The 10,633-nt window shown below is 33.0% G+C and overlaps 1 long non-coding RNA gene and 1 pseudogene across 1 annotated transcript; both read right to left on the bottom strand.

Annotated features, from left to right (window-relative positions):
* Positions 1–1,245: 1,245 nt before the first annotated feature.
* On the bottom strand, positions 1,246–2,215 carry LOC128281559 (uncharacterized). The gene is made up of 2 exons (XR_008271792.1): positions 1,978–2,215; positions 1,246–1,573 (listed from the first exon to the last, which is right to left on the bottom strand). It is a non-coding gene; the product is annotated as an uncharacterized LOC128281559 (long non-coding RNA).
* Positions 2,216–8,112: 5,897 nt separating this feature from the next.
* On the bottom strand, positions 8,113–9,700 carry LOC108487998 (berberine bridge enzyme-like 21; annotated as a pseudogene).
* Between the last annotated feature and the right edge of the window lie 933 nt (positions 9,701–10,633).

The raw sequence follows: 10,633 nt of genomic DNA, 5'->3' as shown, positions 1-10,633 counted from the left end.
CAGGTTTAGGGATGGAGTATTATATAAGCGTTGGTGCCACTTGGCAACATAGTGGGACCTAGATTTTCAAACCAGTGCCGCTTGACGCGTCAGCGACACCATTTAAAGTCAGCCTTTTTTTCATTTAAGCTGCTTTTTTTTTTTCCTAACAGGTCAAAATTTTTTAAAAAAATTAAGTGATGTGACCTAACACATCGACTGCACCAATAAAAAATATTTTTTTCTCATTGTGTATTCCCATGAAATACGAGTATTTTTAGAAATACATATCAGTGCCGCCTGACATAGTGGTGACACCAATAATTTAAAAAAAAGGTCATAAATATCAGATCAATTGCCTTCGTATCTACATACACATGTCGAGGTAAGTTCGTGTAATTAAATTGTACATTTGTATGTGTTAAATTGAATTAATATTTTTTGAATTGTACAATTGCCATGAATGAATATCAATTGCATATCCGATGATTACCGAGTCCTATTTTAACCTTAAGAAATTCGTAGGATACAAATGGCAATGTCATTAGGGTTACCGATATGGTTGATGTCCTGCATGTGTTGCGGACACACCACAGCTCGCATGAGCTTTCTGATATTAAGCTTGCATGAGTTTTCTGATATTCAGCTCGCAAGAGTTTCTCGATAATCAGCTCGTAAGAGCTTCCTGATACTTACCTCTCATGAGCTTCCTGTTATTCAGCTTGGAAGAGCTTCCCATTTACTGCTCGTATAAGCACACATGAATATGATTTGATGGATTTCAGTTCTGTACACCTCATTTGTACTACACGTGTATCCAATGATATTCTAAATGGTTCAACGGGCACAGTCTGTTATGAAATTATATGAGTTTGATATGAACTATTACCGATATAGATATATTAAATTCATGAAATGTGATTGCTTGATAAATTCATCCATGTGTATTGAATCTTATATGTGAATTACATGGCTAACATGTTAAGGATATGTGTTTAGGCTTTTGGCCAAATTGGTTTGGATATGTTTGTATGCTTACCTTAAATGTGAATAATTGGAAAGTTAAATTTCGAATTATACGAACTTACTAAGCTTAAATGTCTATTCTGTGTTATTTTCTGTGTTTTATAGTAATTTGGAAGCTTGTACGAGTTGGAAGCTGGTCGGAGCTATTTCACACTATCCATCGGCTCTTTTGGTACTTTCAGTAAATTAATTCGATATAATGGCATGTGTAATAAGCAAATTTTGGCCTAGACTAAAAAATCAAAAATAAAGACTAAATAAATTAATAGTCCATCATCAAAATCCAAATTACATGACCTAAATTTAAAACCCAAAACATTACAAACCCAAACCCAAATTTAAAACCCAAAACTAATAAAACCCTAAGCCCAAAAAGGGCCCAAAACTTAAACCATGTTTGCAGCAAAGCCTAGCCCTAGCAGCAGCTACGCCACCAGCAACATCCATACACGCCAGCTACCCCCGCCACGTTGCCTCCGTACCTGCAAAATAAGACAAGCAAAGGGCGGACACAACAACAAGAGAAAAAACCAAGCAGAAACTTTGTAATTTTTCTCTTTTGTTGTGGCTATAAAAAGCCAAGAAATATCAATGTATTGTCTTTTTTTTTACGCATACAAGGAAATCAATACAAAAAAAGGGGGAATCAAGGTGGTCTTTTGGTTATGTTTTCCATTTCCTTTGCAAGTTTATTTTCGAATATAGCACATACATGTATAGATATTCAAAGAAAACATCAAAAAGGTTACCTTTTTTAGATTGGGGAAGGGAACCGAGGGGTTATTTGTTTGATTTTACTTTTAAAAGGCTTTTTCTAGAACTTTGGGTTTTAAATCGGGGGGAGGGAGATCGAAAAAAGGAATCAAAATTGAAAAGGTGATTTTGGATTCAAATATTTTTAATTTCTTCTTTTTTTCTTTCGATTCCATTAGTCTTTCGCATTTGAAAACAAACAGAAAACAAGAGATTTACCTTGCGGATGTGCTAAGAGATTCCGTCTTCTTCGTTGAAATCGAAGCGTAGAAGGAATCTTGTGGTCGAGATTGTCATCCCTCGAAGCACGAATCTATTCGTCACCATTGATAGAGGCAGATCGGTAATTAAGAGAGGGGTGTTAGGATCGGTTGAGGGAAAATTAAGAGAGGTTAGGGTTTTGATTTCTTAGTCGGCCAAATGAAGATAGATATGGGGAAAGATTTCCTTCATTTGCTGTGGAAAGTGGCAGAGTGCCATTCAAACGTTTTTTTAGGGTTTAATTAGGCGTGCTTAATTGTTTTAAGGTGAATTGTGCATTTGGTCCCTCCTCGTTTTGCTGTCATCTGATTGAGTCCCATTTATGTTTCTTTTGCTTTTTAATTCTTTCCTAAAACTTATGCACTGTTTTGATTTGATCCATGTTTACATTATGCGTTCAGAAACCTAGAATAATTGCGTTTTTAATCCTTGCATGTTCACGCGCATTGCACTTTAGTCCTTATTTCTATCTTAATGGTTTATTTTATTTATTAATTATACCTTTTAATTTGATTTTATTTCAATTAAGTTTTATTTCAATTTATATAATTCATTATTTTTATTCATTGAGCATTTGTCTTTTAAATTTTATTTATATACCTTTGGAGTTACTTGGATAAGTTTACTTCGTTTTTTTAATTATAAAATTATTATTTTAAAATTCTCTTTTGTATCATATTATTTTAAATTTTGCTATAATCTTTAATTTAAATTACCTTTATATTAATATATATATATATATATATATAATTTATATTAAAATTAGCTTTATTTTATAAACATTATTAATTCTATGTTATTTTATATATATAATTTCTTTTAAATCTATTTATTTGTATTTCCTTTTAAATTTATTGTTTATTCTCTAAAAAGCGTATTTTATTATTTCTTTGTTATTTAAGATCCTTACATGTTTATATTGTTTTACTATATATTGGTTTGTTATTTCTTCATGTATATTTTTATTTATTTTATTATATCTTTATTATATATTGTTTACATTGATTTTTTTTATTGCATGTATATTATCACCTTTAAATAGATATGTTTTGTTTTTAAAATATTTTTGTATGTTATTTGCTCCAAATTTCTTCTTTCACAATATTTATTTTAATATTCATTTACATATCCTTAGTTTTATTTTCATATATGCAAATCATTTCAAACTCTAGCATGCATTATTCATTTATAAATTTTTCATATAGTTTTTGAATTGTTTTGTACTATATTGGCTCTTAGTATCCATATTGCTTTCTATATTATGTGTTGCATTTTATCTTTCATATTATTTTGTATATTATTATCTTATATTATTTATTCATTTTTTGTATTATTATATCAATTGTTATTCATCCATGCTTAGGAGTTTGGTTATATTTTTAGAGGATTAATTATTGTTAGATTAATTGGTTTCTTTAGGTTATATTATCTTTATTCACCAAGTTTTGTACTTTAGTTGTACATGTTATCCCATGTTCATTATTTCTCTTGTTTATTTCAAATCAAATAAATGTGTTTTGAGCTAGTTTAAAATTTTTCTAAAATAAGGCAACGTTCAATATTTGGAAATTTGAAGAATCGTGCCCTACTGTGCTGGGCTTCGATTCTTTGTTGGACTAAATAATTAGACATCCTTTTGTAATTTTCAACGTATAAGCTTTCGGGGGTCAAAAATCAATCGTATTTTCAAAGGTATGAAGAATCTTATCCAATCGTGCTGGTTGTGATGCTATATATCTTTGAAACGAGAAATTTTGATGATCAACTTGAACCACGCAAATGTTTTAAAAAAGGAACCATCTTTCAAATTTTTTTTAATTTTAGACATAAAGGTAACACTTAATCAATTCGATACCAATTTTGAGCGTAGTGAGGGTGCTAACCTTTCCTCATACGTAACCGGCTCCCGAACCCATTTTGTTTTTCGTAGACCAAAATTGATTTAAATAGAATAAAACATTTTATTAGGTGATCCAATCACACCTAAACAACAAGGATTGGTGGCGACTCCGCTCTTTGTTTTAAAAGTCGATCCCTGTTTTTTTTTAATCTCAAAAAAATAGTTTCGACATCATGTATAGGTTATTTTGGTCATTGTTGGTATATAATTGTTTTGTTGAGACTAGCCATTTGCATGGCATGTGTTTGGTATATTTTGATGTATTTATATATGTGGCCTTATCATATTTAATGTGTGTTTGATATGGTTAAATGATGGAAAACTTATAGGTATATTGATGATTGGTTTGAAATAGTATAATTGGTACAATTATGCTTATAAGCATTCGGTATCTAGGTAAATTTGGATATTTGGTTGACATGTTATTAAGTTGTCATTTGAGGTGCCCAAGGGCGTATTGGTTATTTGTGATGATATTTCATGTTTAAGACTTGATTTTGGCTTGATTTGAAGGCTTTGATATGGCTTGTGGATGTGTAAATTGTTGTGTTTAGGTTGGTACCCAATTGGGTGAGAAATATGGCTTGGTAATGGCCCATTTTTGTCCACACGGGCAAAGACATGGACGTGTGTCTCAGCCGTGTGTGACACATGGCCGTGTGTCCCCTGTATCTTTTAATTGCGCAAGTCAATATGCTCAACACAGCCTAGCACACAGGCGTGTTACTTGGTCGTGTGACCCAAATTTGAGAGTTACACGGGTATGGACACGGGCTGGGTCACGGTCATGTGCCCCTATTTTGAATGCCCACATGGCCTGCCCAAATGCCCCTATTTCGAATCCCCACATGGGCTGGGACACGAGCATGTCTCTTCACCGTGTAAGTCACATGGCTTGACCACACCGCCGTGTGTCCTTTGAAACTTTGAAAATTTTAATATTTTCTGAAAAATTCTTTAAGTACCCGATTTAGTCCCGATTTGTTTCTAACGCGTATTTCGGACGTCGAGGACTCATATAAGGGACAATATGTATGGTTTTGATTGATTTCTGATATGAATATATATGATGTGAAATTTTTATCTATTTGTTTTGTAAACTCCGGCAATGCTCTGTAACCCTATTCTGGCGACGGATTTGACTTAGAGGTGTTACAGTAGTTCTAGGCATTGTATTAAAAAGAGCATATATGATCTGAACTTGTAATGAGATTATTCAAAAAAAAATAAGCTGAGTTTATAAGAGTATTAATATTGTAATGCAAATACCAACAAATGGTTGGGTGCAATGGTAAGACACATTGCACTCTCAAAGAGGGGACATAGGTTTAAACCTTGGAGACGAAATTGTTGAAAGGGATAACGACGAACCTCGAACACAAAACCTAAAATGGACATGAAAGAGTTCGGCTCATGTCGTCTATTGTTTGCGCCACGCTAATTTTTTATTTTATTATTTCAATAATTATTTAATAATGATTAGTTCGTATTTTGAGTAGTACCGCTCATGACATGTACGACACCTTAAATTACTGTAACTTCATATTATTTTAATAAATAATTTATAACCTATATTATTTTAGAAATTAATTTTATTTTTATATTATTTTAATAAAACCCCAAAAATCTCATATTAGACCTCTCCTATTTATTATACTAATATAAATATATCACTCTCCTTGCATAGAAAATATATGAAAGAAGGTAAATTGAACTAAATTTACACTAATATAAGGAAACCTTGGAGAAGTGAGGACAAGAACCATTAAAAGAAATCATGTTGGTCACTAGATAATATGAACTTATCATTATATTTCGAGAGCCACTAATGTTGATGGTGAATTTTGAGTTTTCAGAGATGATTTGTCTTGGCTAGGGATTTAAATATTACCAATCTAGAGACTGAAATGGATGTCATTCTATTATGCGCTTTTATGACTACCAAGAAAGTTTTTAATATTTACTTATCATCTTTGATTGTTGAGTGAGTATAAGATGCTCCTTCATAATATGATTTTTAAGTTACTCAAACATGTCTCGTGGAAAGGAAATAAATGTGTTGATTACTCTAGCTTTTCTCTCCAAAACTACTTACTAGGGGAACTCTCAAAGAGAGGATGGGAAGAATGAAGGGAAATTGAAGGCCAGGCTAGTAGAGAAACGAGAATGAAGTGAATCTGTTGAATGAAATGATTGATGAGCTCAGAAGTGAATGATGGTGGTATTTATACATGAGGGAAGACTTGAGAGTTTGCTAAAAATAGCATGAACATCCCTTTGAAATCTCTCGTGCATGGCCGACCATATTTCATGGAAAAAGGGGTTGATTATTTCATGATTCTAGCTTGATTTTTCCTTGATTTAAGACATGGGTTGAACGGCAACTATGAGATTTGACTGGAGCTGATTTGTGATCTTTTTCCACATGTAAGGACCCTTAATTAATTGTTCCAAAGTTGGTTGGGCTGCTCTGCTAAATCATTGTCGACTTTGGGTTTCTTTCCCCCCTTAATGGACGGTTTGCGCTGCAATGTGAAAGGTAGGCTCGTTCTTTTCAACAATCCACTTCAAAGCTGGGTTAGAATAAATTTCTTGAGTCCAATGCCTTAGCTTTGCCATCCCATGCTAATTGATATTAAGCTTATGTGCATGGGTCATCCATACTGGCTTCAAACATCGAACATATCAATGTACTAAGCTGCAACAATTTTAGCAAAAATTATGAAATTTTCAAAATAAAGCAACATAAAGTAGAATTATGTGAAATTAACACCTAATTACTTAAAAATTATAATCTTACTTTAATTGTACCAAAATTCTCAATAGTACTAAAAACACGTAATTAGCTATCAAACTATTCGAGATTTGCATAAATTCTAAGTAAAAAGGTGCTCTAAAAATATATATAATTTAGAGCCATCATACTTGTATTTTGCTTTTATGCTAATTATTATCATTTTATTTTATTATAAAATAACTAAAACTTCTATAAAAAAAACATGGTTATCTTAATTTTGGGTCAGGTCGGGTTGGGCTCAGGCTTGGCATCTATAATTCAAGCTGGGTTTGGGTAAAAATTTAGGTCCATTTTTCGAGCCGGGTTGGGTTCGAGCCTAAAATTCTATCATGGCCTGGCTCGACTCAACTCGGTTCATGAGCAAGTTTAGGAATGGGGTATTATATAAGAGTTGGTACCGCTTGGCAGCGTAATGGGACCTAGATTTTCAAACCAATGCCGCTTGACGCGTCAACGACACCATCTAACGTCAGCCTTTTTTTCACTTAAGCTGCTTTTTTTTCCTAACAGGTCAGTTTAAAAAAAATTTAAAGTGATGTCGCCTGACGCATCGACTGCACCAATAAAAAATATTTTTTTCTCATTGTGTATTCCAATGAAATAAGAATATTTTTAGAAATACATACCAGTGTCGCTTGACATAGTGGTGACACAAATTTTTTTTAAAAACATCATAATTGTCGCACGATTGGGAAAAAAGTTGGGTGGTGCAGCCAATGTGTTAGGTGGTACCGAAAACAATATAGGAAACATCATGTTTCAATAATTAATCTCTTCTCCACCGATTTTTTTATTTAGTTAATTTTTTTAGTATTATTTTTACAACCCCAAATTTTTATCCTTTACTTTTTTTTTCAATTCATGGTTCCGTAGTTTCCTTAATCCATATGCCCTTTTCCATTTCTTCATACTAGACCTAATCATGAGTCAAGTTAGGCCCAAAGGTTCGCCCGAAAAGTGGGAGGGTTTGGACAAAAATATAGGCTTGAAAAATAGACTTGGACAAAAAGTAAGGACTGTTTTCTAAACGGATCGGGCCTCAAGTAAGTTTTTTTGGTTGCCTAAGACCCTTTTAAGTTTTATATTATTTTGGTTGTCTAAGACCTCCGAGTAGTTTAATTTTTGTATTTGTTAATGATAATTATGGTATATAATTTCTTGTATATACAATATGTAAACTTAAAATGACGGTATATTGATAATTATATTAATAATAAACTACAAAAACATTTACAAACATTAAGAATTTTGAAATTTATATAATAATTTTTTTTTTGTATTTTAATAGCTATTTCAATATTGCTCATACCGTCGAAAAGATAACCTCAAAATCACAATATTACTTTTATTTCTAGAAAGAACTTTGAGATGATGAAAAGACAATGCTAAACCAGTCCTAAGCCGTTTTAGTGGAGCGAGGAGGGATGCTTTGCTCGTTTCTAAAGAAGTTGTTCGGATCAACAACGATCTTCACGTCAACCATCCTATCAAAATTTTCGGCAAAATAACTCTCACCATACACTTTACCTTCTTCGTAGCTCCAAGTCTTAGCAGAACCAATATTAATGTCCGTGTAATTCAAATAAGCCCTCATTGGATTCTTGGACACGAATTGAGTCATAAACTCGTGAACCGCTTTAGCTTGAGTCGTGTACTTAATATCAGCTTCATTATTAGGATCATCCCAATTTATAGAGTGTTTTATCTTATAAAAATTCCCTTTCCGATGGGGGAATGCACTCTCTTTAGGATCGATTTCATCCATTTTACCACCATATGAATTACAAGTCAATCCCACTTTTTCATTTTGGACCATCTTTTACCATAATGATTCCAACCCATTTTTGGGTATCGGTGTTTGAACATAATCCGATTTTCTTTTCACGAATTTAGTGCCTTTATTGTTTCGATCTAGCAATACGTTTGGTGGTGTACCTAAATCAAAATTTTCCCACCAAAGAACTGAGTCAATCCATGTCATCTCGGTGCAATTCTCTTTGTTTAAACGTAGTTCAGGGAAATCTTTGTTCAATAAGGTTAAAAGACCATTGATGTCACCTAAATACAGTCCCATGATCGTCACTTTCACATTGTTTGCTTGGCTTTCGTATTGGGTTGTAAAAGCATTCTCGTGAAGAGATTTGGATCGGTTGTGGCACCGACAGTTTGCCTCTTGAAGGCAACTTCGGTGCCATTATCGTCTAAGAATCGTTCAACTTTGAAAACAGTGGCCTTTAATGGTACTTTAACGAGTTTAATCTTATAAGCTGTAACAACACCGAAGTTGGCTCCACCGGCGCCTCTTATAGCCTAAAAAAGATCCTCCCCCATGGCTTTCCAGTTTAGAATTTTTCCGTTGACGTCAACTATCTTGGCATCAATAGCATAATCCGTTGATAAACCGAATTTTCTTATCATGGTACCGTAACCAGCACCACTGATATGTCCCCCGACACCAACGGTAGGACAAACCCCAGCAGGAAATCTATGGACATTACTCTTTTCCCATATATAATAATAAAGTTCACTGAGTGTCGCACCAGTTAAACCCAGGCCGACTAGTCCTGTATATCGACAGATACGTCCCAATGATTATACATGTTGAGGAGAAAAAAGGGTTTATTGAAAGTATAAGATAACACTTCGTAATCATGTCCGCCGCTACGGATTTTGAGCTGGAAACCAACCTTTTAGGAACATATTACGGCTACTGAAACATGTGATTCGTCTGATGGAGTGATGATGATAGCCGGTTTAGGAGTCGCAGTCCTATTGAATCGAGCATTATAGATAGGTGATTCCAAAATGGATGCAAAGGAAGGGTTGTTGTTAGAGACGATAACGGCAGATACATTAAGGGATGGAATGATTTCACTTAAGCATTGAAGAAGGGATTGATATGTAGGATCCAAAGCTGCCCATGAAAATGAAAGGTTATAGAACACAAGAGAGAAAAACACAAGCAGTGGCTTTGATATTGCCATTTTGCTTTGTTTTTTTTTTCAAATGTTTAATTTGATGAAATATTTAGCTTATTTCTCATCTATGTTCATTGTTCTTATTGTAGAATACTACTGTTTTTTTTTAAAACGGAGGAACATAATTTTTACTTAATTATTTATTTATGGTTTTTCTTGTTAGTATTTTGCACCATGCATTGCAAGTTGTTTGGCTTCACACCAATGATTTTTTACTTATTATAGATTTCCCATTTTCTTCAACATGTAATACCACTTTTTTTTTAAACATATTTTAGTTACCCTATCAACTTTTTATACTAAAAAATTGGTGGTAATAATGTTATATTAATTATGCTGAGTTTAGCCGATTGAGTCTTAAGTCGATTGGTATGAGTATTGTTGCAAATTCAGGAGGACGTGGGTTCGAGTGCGTTAAAATGTATTATCCTCCTATTTAAGGGTTGAGGAGGGGCTATGGATAGTTCTAGGCATTGTATAAAAAGAGGACATAGGCTTAAACCTTGGAAACGAAATTGTTGAAAGGGACAATGACGAACCTCAAACACAAAACCTAAAATGGACATGAAAGAGTTCGGCTCATGCCATCTATTGTTTGCGCGACGCTAATTTTTTATTTTATTATTTCAATAATTATTTAATAATGATTAGTTCGTATTTTGAGTAGTACCGCTCATGACATGTACGACACCTTAAATTACTGTAACTTCATATTATTTTAATAAATAATTTATAACCTATATTATAAATTAATTTTATTTTTATATTATTTTAATAAAACCCCAAAACTCTCATATTAGACCTCTCCTATTTATTACACTAATATAAATATATCACTTTCCTTACATAGAAAATATATGAAAGAGGGTAAATTAAACTAAATTTACACTAATATAAGGAAACCTTGGAAAAGTAAGGGCAAGAACCATTAAAAGAAAT

This window comes from Gossypium arboreum, chromosome 10 (assembly GCF_025698485.1).
Source record: "Gossypium arboreum isolate Shixiya-1 chromosome 10, ASM2569848v2, whole genome shotgun sequence".
NCBI lineage: Eukaryota > Viridiplantae > Streptophyta > Magnoliopsida > Malvales > Malvaceae > Gossypium > Gossypium arboreum.
The sequence above is the reverse complement of the archived record's forward strand: the minus strand, read 5'-3'. Positions and strand labels throughout refer to the sequence as shown.